Source organism: Schistocerca gregaria, chromosome 9 (genome assembly GCF_023897955.1).
Source record: "Schistocerca gregaria isolate iqSchGreg1 chromosome 9, iqSchGreg1.2, whole genome shotgun sequence".
In the NCBI taxonomy this organism is placed as follows: domain Eukaryota; kingdom Metazoa; phylum Arthropoda; class Insecta; order Orthoptera; family Acrididae; genus Schistocerca; species Schistocerca gregaria.
In genome coordinates, this window is record NC_064928.1 from 10,317,680 (window position 1) to 10,333,297 (window position 15,618).

A 15,618-nucleotide genomic window follows, 5' to 3' on the forward strand; every position below is an offset into this window, starting at 1 on the left:
CAAATCGTAGACAGATTAAGACATTACTCCCATGGAGAAAAGTCCGCATGGTGCTTATTGTGTTCAATGCCGATGCAATTTTTGTGTTTCATCAACACTCTGATGGTCCACAGATTACAGAATGCATCCAGATGTACTTCGGAAACTTCTACTAGTCTTCCAGGGAACGATCAAAACGTAGACAGTTTAAGACATTACTCCCATTTAGAAAAGTCCTCATGGTGCTTATTGTGTTCAATGCCGATGCAATTTTTGTGTTTCATCAACACTCTGAAGGGCCACAGATTTCAGAATGCATCCAGATATGCTACGGAAACTACTACTAGTCTTCCAGGGAACGATCAAAGCGTACACAGTTTAAGACATTTCTCCCATGGAGAAAAGTCCGCATCGTGCTTATTGTGGTCAATGCCGATGCAATTTTTGTGTTTCGTCAACACTCTGATGGTCCACAGATTACAGAATGCATCCAGATGTGCTTCTGAAACTACTACTAGTCTTCCAGGGAACGATCAAAGCGTAGACAGTTTAAGACATTACTCTCAGGGAGAAAAGTCCGCATGGTGCTTATTGTGTTCAATGCGGATTCAATTTCTGTGTTTCATCAACACTCTGAAGGTCCGCTGATTACAGAATGCCTCCAGATGTGCTTCGGAATCTACTACTAGTCTTCCAGTGTACGATCAAATCGTAGACAGATTAAGACATTACTCCCATGGAGAAAAGTCCGAATGGTGCTTATTGTGTTCAATGCCGATGATATTTTTATGTTTCATCAACACTCTGAAGGTTCACAGATTACAGAATGCATCCAGATGTGCTTCGGGAACTACTACTAGTCTTCCAGGGAGCGATCAAGGCATAGACAGTTTAAGACATTACTCCCATGGAGAAAAGTCCGAATGGTGCTTATTGTGATCAATGACGATGCAATGTCTGTGTTTCATCAACACTCTGAAGGTCCACAGATTACACAATGCATCCAGATGTCCTTCAGAAACTACTACTAGTCTTCCAGCGTACGATCAAAGTGTAGACAGTTTAAGGCATTACTCCCATGGAGAAAAGTTCGCATGGTGTTTATTGTGTTCAATGCCGATGAAATTTTTGTGTTTCATCAACACTCAGAAGGTCCACAGGTTACAGAATGCTTCCAGATGTGCTTCGGAAACTACTACTAATCTTCCAGTGTACGATCAAAGCGTAGACAGTTTAAGACATTACTCCCATAGAGAAAGTTTCGCATGGTGCTTTTTGTGTTAAATGCCGATGCAATGCTTGTGTTTCATCAACACTCTGAAGGTCCACAGATTACAGAATGCATCCAGATGTACTTCGGAAACTTCTACTAGTCTTCCAGGGAACGATCAAAACGTAGACAGTTTAAGACATTACTCCCATTTAGAAAAGTCCTCATGGTGCTTATTGTGTTCAATGCCGATGCAATTTTTGTGTTTCATCATCACTCTGAAGGTCCACAGATTACAGAATGCCACCAGATGTGCATCGGAAACTACTACTAGTCTTCCAGTGAACGATCAAAGCGTAGACAGTTTAAGACATTACTCCCATAGAGAAAGTTCCGCATGGTGCTTATTGTGTTAAATGCCGATGCAATTTTTGTGTTTCATCAACACTCTGAAGGGCCACAGATTTCAGAATGCATCCAGATATGCTTCGGAAACTACTACTAGTCTTCCAGGGAACGATCAAAGCGTAGACAGTTTAAGATATTACTCCCATGGAGAAAAGTCCGAATGGTGCTTCTTGTGATCAATGACGATGGAATGTCTGTGTCTCATCAACACTCTGAAGGTCCACAGATTACAGAATGCATGCAGATGTGCTTCGGAAACTACTACTAGTCTTCCAGGGAACGATCAAAGCGTAGACTGTTTGAGACATTACTCCCATGGAGAAAAGATCGCATGGTGCTTATTGTGTTCAATGCCGATGCAATTTTTGTGTTTCATCAACACTCTGAAGGGCCACAGATTTCAGAATGCATCCAGATATGCTTCGGAAACTACTACTAGTCTTCCAGGGAACGATCAAAGCATAGACGGTTTAAGACATTTCTCCCATGGAGAAAAGTCCGCATGGTGCTTATTGTGGTCAATGCGGATGCAATGATTGTGTTTCATCAACACTCTGATGGTCCACAGACCACAGAATGCATCCAGATGTACTTCGGAAACTACTACTAGTCTTCCAGGGAACGATCAAAACGTAGACAGTTTAAGACATTACTTCCATGGACAAAAGTCCGCATGGTGCTTATTGTGTTCAATGCCGAAGCAATTTCTGTGTTTCATCAACATTCTGAAGGTCCACAGATAACAGAATGCATCCAGATGAGCTTCTGAAACTGCTACTAGTCTTTCAGGGAACGATCAAAGCGTAGACAGTTTAAGACATTACTCTCACGGAAAAAGCTCCGCATGGTTCTTTTTGTGTTCAATGCCGATGCAATTTTTGTGTTTCATCAACACTCTGAAGGTACACAGATTACAGAATGCCACCAGATGTTCATCGGAAACTACTACTAGTCTTCCAGTGAACGATCAAAGCGTAGACACTTTAAGACATTACTCTAATGGAGAAAAGTCCGCATGGTGCTTATTGTGTTCAATGCCGATGCAATTTCTGTATTTCATCAACACTCTGAGGATCCACAGATTACAGAATGCATCCAGATGTGCTTCGGAAACTACTACTAGTCTTCCAGGGAACGATCAAATCGTAGACAGTTTAAGACATTACTCCCATGGAGAAAAGTCCGCATGGTACTTATTGTGTTCAATGGCGATGCAATTTCTGTGTTTCATCAACACTCTGAAGGCCACAGATTACAGAATCCCTCCAGATGTGCTTCGGAAACTAATACTAGTCTTCCAGGGAACGATCAAAGCGTAGACAGTTTGAGACATTACTCCCATGGAGAAAAGTTCGCATGGTGCTTATTGTGTTCAATGCCGATGCAATTTCTGTGTTTCATCAACACTCTGAAGGTCCACAGATTACAGAAGGCCTCCAGATGTGCTTCTGCTAGTCTTCCAGTGAACGATCACAGCTTAGACAGTTTAAGACATTACTCTCACGGAGAAAGGTCCGCATGGTGCTCATTGTGTTCAATGCCGATTAAATTTCTGTGTTTCATCAACACTCTGAAGGTCCACAGATTACAGAAGGCCTCCAGATGTGCTTCGGAAACTACTAGTAGTCTTCCAGTGTACGATCAAAGAGTAGACAGTTTAAGACATTACTCCCATGGAGAAAAGTCCGCATGGTGCTTATTTTGTTCAATGCCGATGCAATTTTTGTGTTTCATCAACACTCTGAAGGTACACAGATTTCAGAAAGCATCCAGATATGCTCGGAAACAACTACTAGTCTTCCAGGGAACGATCAAAGCGTAGACAGTTTAAGACATTACTCCCATGGAGAAAAGTTCGCATGGTGCTTATTGTGGTCAATGCCGATGCAATTTTTGTGTTTCATCAACACTCTGATGGTCCACAGATTACAGAATGCATGCAGATGTACTTCGGCAACTTCTACTAATCTTCCAGGGAACGATCAAAACGTAGACAGTTTAAGACATTACTCCCATGGAGAAAAGTCCGCATGGGGTTTATTGTGTTGAATGCCGATGCAATTTCTGTGTTTCATCAACACTCTGAAGATCCACAGATTACAGAATGCATCCAGATGTGCTTCGGAAACTACTACTAATCTTCCAGTCTACGATCAAAGCGTAGACAGTTTAAGACATTACTACCATAGAGAAAGTTCCGCATGATGCTTATTTTGTTCAATGCCGATGCAATTTTTGTGTTTCATCAACACTCTGAAGGTACACAGATTACAAAATGCCACCAGATGTTCATCGGAAACTACTACTAGTCTTCCAGTGAACGATCAAAGCGTAGACAGTTTAAGACATTACTCCCATGGAGTAAAGTCCGAATGGTGCTTATTGTGATCAATGACGATGCAATTTCTGTGTTACATCAACACTCTGAAGGTCCACAGATAACACAATGCATCCAGATGTGCTTCAGAAACTACTACTAGTCGTACAGTGTACGATCAAAGCGTAGACAATTTAAGACATTACTTCCCATGGAGAAAAGTTCGCATGGTACTTATTGTGTTCAATGAAGATGCAATTTTTGTGTTTCATCAACACTCAGAAGGTCCAAAGGTAACAGAATGCTTCCAGATGTGCTTCGGAAACTACTACTAAACTTCCAGTGTACGATCAAAGCGTAGACAGTTTAAGACATTACTCCCATAGAGAAAGTTCCGCATGGTGCTTATTGTGTTAAATGCCGATGCAATTTTTGTGTTTCATCAACACTCTGAAGATCAACAGATTACAGAATCCATCCAGATGTGCTTCGGAAACTACTAGTAGTCTTCCAGTGTACGATCAAATAGTAGACAGTTTAAGACATTACTCCCATGGAGAAAAGTCCGCATGGTGCTTATTTTGTTCAATGCCGATGCAATTTTTGTGTTTCATCAACACTCTGAAGGTACACAGATTTTAGAAAGCATCCAGATATGCTTCGGAAACTACTACTAGTCTTCCAGTCTACGATCAAAGCGTAGACAGTTTAAGACATTACTCCCATGGAGAAAAGTCCGAATGGTGCTTATTGTCATCAATGGCGATGCAATTTCTGGGTTTCATCAACACTCTGAAGGTCCGCAGATAACACAATGCATCCAGATGTGCTTCAGAAACTATTACTAGTCTTCCAGTGTACGATCAAAGCGTAGACAGTTTAAGACATTACTCCCATGGAGAAAAGTTCGCATGGTGCTTATTGTGTTCAATGCCGATGCAATTTTTGTGTTTCATCAACACTCTAAAGTTTCAGAGATTACAGAATGCAAGCAGATGTGCTTCAAAAACTACTACTAGTCTTCCAGGGAACGATCAAATCGTAGACAGTTTAAGACATTGCTCCCATTTAGAAAAGTCAGCATGGTGATTATTGTGTTCAATGCCGATGCAATATTTGTGTTTCATCATCACTCTGAAGGTCCACAGAGTGCAGAATGCCTCCAGATGTGTTTCGGAAACTGCTACTAGTCCTCCAGTGTACGAACAAAGCGTTGACAGTTTAAGTAATTACTTCCATGGAGAAAAGTCCGCATGGTGCTTATTGTGTTCAATGCCGATTCAATTTCTGTGTTTCATCAACACTCTGAAGGTTCACAGATTATAGAATGCATCCAGATGTGCTTCGGAAACAACTACTAGTCATCCAGGGAACGATCAAAGCGTAGACAGTTTAAGACAATTCTCTCATGTAGAAAAGCCCGTATGGTGCTTATTGTGTTCAATGCCGATTCTATTTCTGTGTTTCATCAACACTCTGAAGGTCCACAGATTACAGAATGCCTGCAGATGTGCTTCGGAAACTACTACTAGTCTTCCAGGGAACGATCAAAGCGTAGACAGTTTAAGACATTACTCCCATGGAGAAAAGTCAGCATGGTACTTATTGTGTTCAATGCCGATGCAATTTTTGTGTTTCATCAACACTCTGAAGGTCCACAGATTTCAGAAAGCATCCAGATATGCTTCGGAAACTACTACTAGTCTTCCAGGGAACGATAAAAGCGTAGACAGTTTAAGACATTACTCCCATGGAGAAAAGTCCGCATGGTGCTTATTGTGGTCAATGCCGATGCAATTTTTGTGTTTCATCAACACTCTGAAGGTCCACAGATTACAGAATGCATCCAGATGTGCTTCGGAAACTACTAGTAGTCTTCCAGTGTACGATCAAAGAGTAGACAGTTTAAGACAATACTCCCATGGAGAAAAGTCCGCATGGTGCTTATTTTGTTCAATGACGATGCAATTTCTATGTTTCATCAACACTCTGAAGGTCCACAGATTTCAGAAAGCATCCAGATATGCTTCGGAAACTACTACTAGTCTTCCAGGGAACGATCAAATCGTAGACAGTTTTAGACATTACTCCCATGGAGAAAAGTCCGCATGGTGCTTATTGTGGTCAATGACGATGCAATTTTTGTGTTTCATCAACACTCTGATGGCCCACAGATTACAGAATGCATCCAGATATACTTCGGAAACTTCTACTAGTCTTCCAGGGAACGATCAAAACGTAGACAGTTTAAGACATTACTCTCATGGAGAAAAGTCCGCATGGTGCTTATTGTGTTCAACGCCGGTTCAATTTCTGTGTTTCATCAACACTATGAAGGTTCACAGATTATAGAATGCATCCAGATGTGCTTCGGAAACAACTACTAGTCATCCAGGGAACGATCAAAGCGTAGACAGTTTAAGACAATTCTCTCATGTAGAGAAGTCCGTATGGTGCTTATTGTGTTCAATGCCGATTCAATTACTGTTATTCATCAACACCCTGAAGGACCACAGATTACAGAATGCATCCAGATGTTCTTCGGAAACTACTACTAGTCTTCCAGTGCACGATCAAAGCGTAGACAGTTTAAGACATTACTCCCATGGAGAAAAGTCCGCATGGTGCTTATTGTGTTCAATGCCGATGATATTTTTGTGTTTCATCAACACTCTGAAGGTCCACAGATTACAGAATGCATCCAGATGTGCTTCGGAAACTACTACTAGTCTCCCAGGGAACGATCAAAGCGTAGGCAGTTTAAGACATTACTCCCATGGAGAAAAGTCCGAATGGTGCTTATTGTGAGCAATGACGATGCAATTTCTGTGTTTCATCAACACTCTGAAGGTCCGCAGGTAACACAATGCATCCAGATGTGCTTCAGAAACTACTACTAGTCTACCAGTGTACGATCAAAGCGTAGACAGTGTGAGACATTACTCCCATGGAGAAAAGTTCGAATGGTGCTTATTGTGTTCAATGCCGATGCAATTTTTGTGTTTCATCAACACTCAGAAGGTCCACAGGTTACAGAATGCTTCCAGATGTGCTTCGGAAACTACTACTAATCTTCCAGTGTACGATCAAAGCGTAGACAGTTTAAGACATTACTCCCATAGAGAAAGTTCCGCATGGTGCTTATTGTGTTAAATGCCGATGCAATTTTTGTGTTTCATCAACACTCTGAAGGTCCACAGATTACAGAATGCATCCAGATGTGCTTCGGAAACTACTACTAGTCTCCCAGGGAACGATCAAAGCGTAGGCAGTTTAAGACATTACTCCCATGGAGAAAAGTCCGAATGGTGCTTATTGTGAGCAATGACGATGCAATTTCTGTGTTTCATCAACACTCTGAAGGTCCGCAGGTAACACAATGCATCCAGATGTGCTTCAGAAACTACTACTAGTCTACCAGTGTACGATCAAAGCGTAGACAGTGTGAGACATTACTCCCATGGAGAAAAGTTCGAATGGTGCTTATTGTGTTCAATGCCGATGCAATTTTTGTGTTTCATCAACACTCAGAAGGTCCACAGGTTACAGAATGCTTCCAGATGTGCTTCGGAAACTACTACTAATCTTCCAGTGTACGATCAAAGCGTAGACAGTTTAAGACATTACTCCCATAGAGAAAGTTCCGCATGGTGCTTATTGTGTTAAATGCCGATGCAATTTTTGTGTTTCATCAACACTCTGAAGGTCCACAGATTACAGAATGCATCCAGATGTGCTTCGGAAACTACTAGTAGTCTTCCAGTGTACGATCAAAGAGTAGACAGTTTAAGACATTACCCCCATGGAGAAAAGTCCGCATGGTGCTTATTTTGTTCAATGCCGATGCAATTTTTGTGTTTCATCAACACTCTGAAGGTCCACAGATTTCAGAACGCATCCAGATATGCTTCGGAAACTACTACTAGTCTTCCAGGGAACGATCAAAGCGTAGACAGTCAAAGACATTACTCCCATGGAGAAAAGTCCGCATGGTGCTTATTGTGTTCAATGCCGATTCAATTTCTGTGTTTCATCAACACTCTGAAGGTTCACATATTATAGAATGCATCCAGATGTGCTTCGGAAACAACTACTAGTAATCCAGGGAACGATCAAATCGTAGACAGTTTAAGACAATTCTCTCATGTTGAAAAGTCCGTAGGGTGCTTATTGTGTTCAATGCCGATTCAATTTCTGTGTTTCATCAACACTCTGAAGGTCCACAGATTACAGAATGCCTGCAGATGTGCTTCGGAAACTACTACTAGTCTTCCAGGGAACGATCAAAGCGTAGACAGTTTTAGACATTACTCCCATGGAGAAAAGTCAACATGGTACTTATTGTATTCAATGCCGATGCAATTTTTGTGTTTCGTCAACACTCTGAAGGTCCACAGATTTCAGAATGCATCCAGATGTGCTTCGGAAACTACTACTAGTCTTCCAGGGAACGATCAAAGCGTAGACAGTTTAAGACATTACTCCCATGGAGAAAAGTCCGCATGGTGCTTATTGTGATCAATGACGATGCAATTTCTGGGTTTCATCAACACTCTGAAGGTCCGCAGATAACACAATGCATCCAGATGTGCTTCAGAAACTATTTCTAGTCTTCCAGTGTACGATCAAAGCGTAGACAGTTTAAGACATTACTCCCATGGAGAAAAGTTCGCATGGTGCTTATTGTGTTCAATGCCGATGCAATTTTTGTGTTTCATCAACACTCTAAAGTTTCAGAGATTACAGAATGCAAGCAGATGTGCTTCGAAAACTACTACTAGTCTTCCAGGGAACGATCATAGCGTAGACAGTTTAAGACATTGCTCCCATTTAGAAAAGTCAGCATGGTGATTATTGTGTTCAGTGCCGATGCAATTTTTGTGTTTCATCATCACTCTGAAGGTCCACAGAGTGCAGAATGCCTCCAGATGTGCATCGGAAACTGCTACTAGTCTTCCAGTGTATGATCAAAGCGTAGACAGTTTAAGTAATTACTCTCATGGAGAAAAGTCCGCATGGTGCTTATTGTGTTCAATGCAGATTCAATATCTGTGTTTCATCAACTCTCTGAAGGTTCACAGATTATAGAATGCATCAAAATGTGCTTCGGAAACTACTACTGGTCTTCCAGGGAACGATCAAAGCGTAGACAGTTTAAGACATTACTCCCATGGAGAAAAGTCCGCATGTAGCTTATTGTGGTCAATGACGATGCAATTTTTCTGTTTCATCAACACTCTGATGGTCCACAGATTACAGAATGCATCCAGATGTACTTCGGAAACTTCTACTAGTCTTCCAGGGAACGATCAAAACGTAGACAGTTTAAGAGATTACTCCCATGGAGAAAAGTCCGCATGGTGCTTATTGTGTTCAATGCCGATTCAATTTCTGTGTTTCATCAACACTCTGAAGGTTCACAGATTATAGAATGCATCCAGATGTGCTTCGGAAACAACTACTAGTCATCCAGGGAACGATCAAAGCGTAGACAGTTTAAGACAATTCTCTCATGTAGAAAAGTCCGTATGGTGTTTATTGTGTTCAATGCCGATTCTATTTCTGTGTTTCATCAACACTCTGAAAGGCCACAGATTGCAGAATGCCTGCAGATGTGCTTCGGAAACTACTAGTAGTCTTCCAGTGTACGATCAAAGAGTAGACAGTTTAAGACATTACTCCCATGGAGAAAAGTCCGCATGGTGCTTATTTTGTTCAATGCCGATGCAATTTTTATGTTTCATCAACACTCTGAACGTCCACAGATTTCAGAAAGCATCCAGATATGCTTCCGAAACTACTACTAGTCTTCCAGGGAGCGATCAAAGCGTAGACAGTTTAAGACAATTCTCTCATGTAGAAAAGTCCGTATGGTGTTTATTGTGTTCAATGCCGATTCTATTTCTGTGTTTCATCAACACTCTGAAAGGCCACAGATTGCAGAATGCCTGCAGATGTGCTTCGGAAACTACTAGTAGTCTTCCAGTGTACGATCAAAGAGTAGACAGTTTAAGACATTACTCCCATGGAGAAAAGTCCGCATGGTGCTTATTGTGGTCAATGACGATGCAATTTTTGTGTTTCATCAACACTCTGATGGTCCACAGATTACAGAATGCATCCAGATATACTTCGGAAACTTCTACTAGTCTTCCAGGGAACGATCGAAACGTAGACAGTTTAAGACATTACTCTCATGGAGAAAAGTCCGCATGGTGCTTATTGTGTTCAACGCCGATTCAATTTCTGTGTTTCATCAACACTATGAAGGTTCACAGATTATAGAATGCATCCAGATGTGCTTCGAAAACAACTACTAGTCATCCAGGGAACGATCAAAGCGTAGACAGTTTAAGACAATTCTCTCATGTAGAGAAGTCCGTATGGTGCTTATTGTGTTCAATGCCGATTCAATTTCTGTGTTTCATCAACACTCTGAAGGTCCACAGATTACAGAATGCCTCCAGATGTGCTTCGGAAACTACTACTAGTCTTCCAGGGAACGATCAAAGCGTAGACAGTTTAAGACATTACTCCCATGGAGAAAAGTCAGCATGGTACTTATTGTGTTCAATGCCGATGCAATTTTTGTGTTTCATCCACACTCTGAAGGTCCACAGATTTCAGAAAGCATCCAGATATGCTTCGGAAACTACTACTAGTCTTCCAGGGAACGATCAAAGCGTAGACAGTTTAAGACATTACTCCCATGGAGAAAAGTCCGCATGGTGCTTATTGTGTTCAATGCCGATGATATTTTTGTGTTTCATCAACACTCTGAAGGTCCACAGATTACAGAATGCATCCAGATGTGCTTCGGAAACTACTGCTAGTCTTCCAGGGAACGATCAAAGCGTAGGCAGTTTAAGACATTACTCCCATGGAGAAAAGTCCGAATGGTGCTTATTGTTATCAATGAAGATGCAATTTCTGTGTTTCATCAACACTCTGAAGGTCCGCAGATAACACAATGCATCCAGATGTGCTTCAGAAACTACTACTAGTCTACCAGTGTACGATCAAAGCGTAGACAGTTTGAGACATTACTCCCATGGAGAAAAGTTCGAATGGTGCTTATTGTGTTCAATGCCGATGCAATTTTTGTGTTTCATCAACACTCAGAAGGTTCACAGGTTACAGAATGCTTCCAGATGTGCTTCGGAAACTACTACTAATCTTCCAGTGTACGATCAAAGCGTAGACAGTTTAAGACATTACTCCCATAGAGAAAGTTCCGCATGGTGCTTATTGTGTTAAATGCCGATGCAATTTTTGTGTTTCGTCAACACTCTGAAGGTACACAGATTACAGAATGCATCCAGATGTGCTTCGGAAACTACTAGTAGTCTTCCAGTGTACGATCAAAGAGTAGACAGTTTAAGACATTACCCCCATGGAGAAAAGTCCGCATGGTGCTTATTTTGTTCAATGAAGATGCAATTTTTGTGTTTCATCAACACTCTGAAGGTCCACAGATTTCAGAACGCATCCAGATATGCTTCGTAAACTACTACTAGTCTTCCAGGGAACGATCAAAGCGTAGACTGTTTAAGACATTACTCCCATGGAGAAAAGTCCACATGGAGCTTATTGTGTTCAATGCCGATTCAATTTCTGTGTTTCATCAACACTCTGAAGATTCACATATTATAGAATGCATCCAGATGTGCTTCGGAAACAACTACTAGTCATCCAGGGAACGATCAAATCGTAGACAGTTTAAGACAATTCTCTCATGTAGAAAAGTCCGTATGGTGCTTATTGTGTTCAATGCCGATTCAATTTCTGTGTTTCATCAACACTCTGAAGGTCCACAGATTACAGAATGCCTGCAGATGTGCTTCGGAAACTACTACTAGTCTTCCAGGGAACGATCAAAGCGTAGACAGTTTAAGACATTACTCCCATGGAGAAAAGTTCGCATGGTACTTATTGTGTTCAATGCCGAAGCAATTTTTGTGTTTCATCAACACTCTGAAGGTCCACAGATTTCAGAAAGCATCCAGATATGCTTCGGAAACTACTACTAGTCTTCCAGGGAACGATAAAAGCGTAGACAGTTTAAGACATTACTCCCATGGATAAAAGTCCGCATGGTGCTTATTGTGGTCAATGCCGATGCAATTTTTGTGTTTCATCAACACTCTGATGGTCCACAGATTACAGAATGCATGCAGATGTACTTCGGAAACTTCTACTAATCTTCCAGGGAACGATCAAAACGTAGACAGTTTAAGACATTACTCCCATGGAGAAAAGTCCACATGGTGCTTATTGTGTTCAATGCCGATTCTATTTCTGTGTTCCATCAACACTCTGAAGGTTCACAGATTATAGAATGCATCCAGTTGTGCTTCGGAAACAACTACTAGTCATCCAGGGAACGATCAAAGCGTAGACAGTTTAAGACATTACTCCCATGGAGAAAAATCAGCATGGTGCTTATTGTGGTCAATGCCGATGCAATTTCTGTGTTTCATCAACACTCTGAAGGTATACAGATTACAGAATGCCACCAAATGTGCTTCGGAAACTACTGCTAGTCTTCCAGTGAACGATCACAGCTGAGACAGTTTAAGACATTACTCTCACGGAGAAAGGTCAGCATGGTGCTCATTGTGTTCAATGCCGATTCAATTTCTGTGTTTCATCAACACTCTGAAGGTCCACAGATTACAGAATGCCTCCAGATGTGCTTCGGAAACTACTACTAGTCTTCCACGGAACGATCAAAGCGTAGACAGTTTAAGACATTACTCCCATGTAGAAAAGTCAGCATGGTACTTATTGTGTTCAATGCCGATGCAATTTTTGTTTTCATCAACACTCTGAAGGTACACAGATTATAGAATGCATCCAGATGTGCTTCGGAAACAACTACTAGTCATCCAGGGAACGATCAAATCGTAGACAGTTTAAGACAATTCTCTCATGTAGAAAAGTCCGTATGGTGCTTATTGTGTTCAATTCCGATTCAATTTCTGTGTTTCATCAACACTCTGAAGGTCCACAGATTACAGAATGCCTGCAGATGTGCTTCGGAAACTACTACTAGTCTTCCACGGAACGATCAAAGCGTAGACAGTTTAAGACATTACTCCCATGTAGAAAAGTCAGCATGGTACTTATTGTGTTCAATGCCGATGCAATTTTTGTTTTCATCAACACTCTGAAGGTCCACAGATTTCAGAATGCATCCAGATGTGCTTCGGAAACTACTACTAGTCTTCCAGGGAACGATCAAAGCGTAGACAGTTTAAGACATTACTCCCATGGAGAAAAGTCCGCATGCTGCTTATTGTGTTCAATGCCGATGCAATTTTTGTGTTTCATCAACACTCTGAAGGTCCACAGATTACAGAATGCTTCCAGATGTGCTTCGGAAACTACTACTAGTCTTCCAGGGAACGATCAAAGCGTAGACAGTTTAAGACATTACTCCCATGGAGAAAAGTCTGCGTAGTGCTTATTGTGTTCAATGCCGATGCAATTTTTGTGTTTCATCAACACTCTGAATGTCCACAGATTACAGAATGCTTCCAGATGTGCTTCGGAAACTACTACTAGTCTTCCAGGAAACGATCAAATCTTAGACAGCTTAGGACATTACTCCCATGGAGAAAAGTCCGCATGGTGCTTATTTTGTTCAATGCCCATGCAATTTTTGTGTTTCATCAATACTCTGAAGGTCCACAGATTACAGAATTCCTGCAGACGTGCTTCGGAAACTACTACTAGTCTTCCAGGGAACGATCAAAGCGTAGACAGTTTAAGACATTACTCCCATGGAGAAAAGTCCGCATGGTGCTTATTGTGTACAATGCCGATGCAATTTTTGTGTTTCATCAACACTCTGAAGGTCCACAGATTACAGAATGCATCCAGATGTGCTTCGGAAACTACTACTAGTGTTCCAGGGAACGATCAAAACGTAGACAGTTTAAGACATTACTCCCATGGGGAAAAGTCCGCATGGTGCTTATTGTGTTCAATGGCGATTCAATTTCTGTGTTTCCTCAATACTCTGAAGGTTCACAGATTATAGAATGCATTCAGATGTGCTTCGGAAACAACTACTAGTCATCCAGGGAACGATCAAAGCGTAGACAGTTTAAGACAATTCTCTCATGTAGAAAAGTCCGTATGGTGCTTATTGTGTTCAATGCCGATTCATTTTCTGTGTTTCATCTACACTCTGAAGGTCCACAGATTACAGAATGCCTGCAGATGTGCTTCGGAAACTACTACTAGTCTTACAGGGAACGATCAAAGCGTAGACAGTTTAAGAAATTACTCCCATGGAGAAAAGTCCGCATGGTGCTTATTGTGGTCAATGCCGATGCAATTTTTGTGTTTCATCAACACTCTGATGGTCCACAGATTACAGAATGCATGCAGATGTACTTCGGAAACTTCTACTAATCTTCCAGGGAACGATCAAAACGTAGACAGTTTAAGACATTACTCACATGGAAAAAAGTCCGCATGGTGCTCATTGTGTTCAATGCCGATGCAATTTTTGTGTTTCATCAACACTCTGATTGTCCGAAGATTACAGAATGCATCCAGATGTACTTCGGAAACTACTACTAGTCTTCCAGGGAACGATATAAACGTATACAGTTTAAGACATTTCTCCCATGGAGAATAGTCCGCATGGTGCTTATTGTGTTCAATGCCAACTCAATTTCTTTGTTTCATCAACACTCTGAAGGTTCACAGATTATAGAATGCCTGCAGATGTGCTTGGGAAACTACTACTAGTCATCGAGGGAACGATCAAAGCGTAGACAGTTTAAGACATTACTCCCATGGAGAAAAGTCAGCATGGTACTTATTGTGTTCAATGCCGATGGAATTTTTGTGTTTCATCCACACTCTGAAGGTCCACAGATTTCAGAAAGCATCCAGATATGCTTCGGAAACTACTACTAGTTTTCCAGGGAACGATCAAAGCGTAGACAGTTTAAGACATTACTCCCATGGAGAAAAGTCCGCATGGTGCTTATTGTGTTCAATGCCGATTCAATTTCTGTGTTTCATCAACACTCTGAAGGTTCACATATTATAGAATGCATCCAGATGTGCTTCGGAAACATCTACTAGTCATCCAGGGAACGATCAAATCGTAGACAGTTTAAGACAATTCTCTCATGTAGAAAAGTCCGTATGGTGCTTATTGTGTTCAATGCCGATTCAATTTCTGTGTTTCATCAACACTCTGAAGGTCCACAGATTACAGAATGCCTGCAGATGTGCTTCGGAAACTACTACTAGTCTTCCAGGGAACGATCAAAGCGTAGACAGTTTAAGACATTACTCCCATGGAGAAAAGTCAGCATGGTACTTATTGTGTTCAATGCCGATGCAATTTTTGTGTTTCGTCAACACTCTGAAGGTCCACAGATTTCAGAATGCATCCAGATGTGCTTCGGAAACTACTACTAGTCTTCCAGGGAACGATCAAAGCGTAGACAGTTTAAGACATTACTCCCATGGAGAAAAGTCCGCATGGTGCTTATTGTGTTCAATGCCGATGCAATTTTTGTGTTTCATCAACACTCTGAAGGTCCACAGATTACAGAATGCTTCCAGATGTGCTTCGGAAACTACTACTAGTCTTCCAGGAAACGATCAAATCTTAGACAGCTTAAGACATTACTCCCATGGAGAAAAGGCCGCATGGTGCTTATTGTGTTCAATG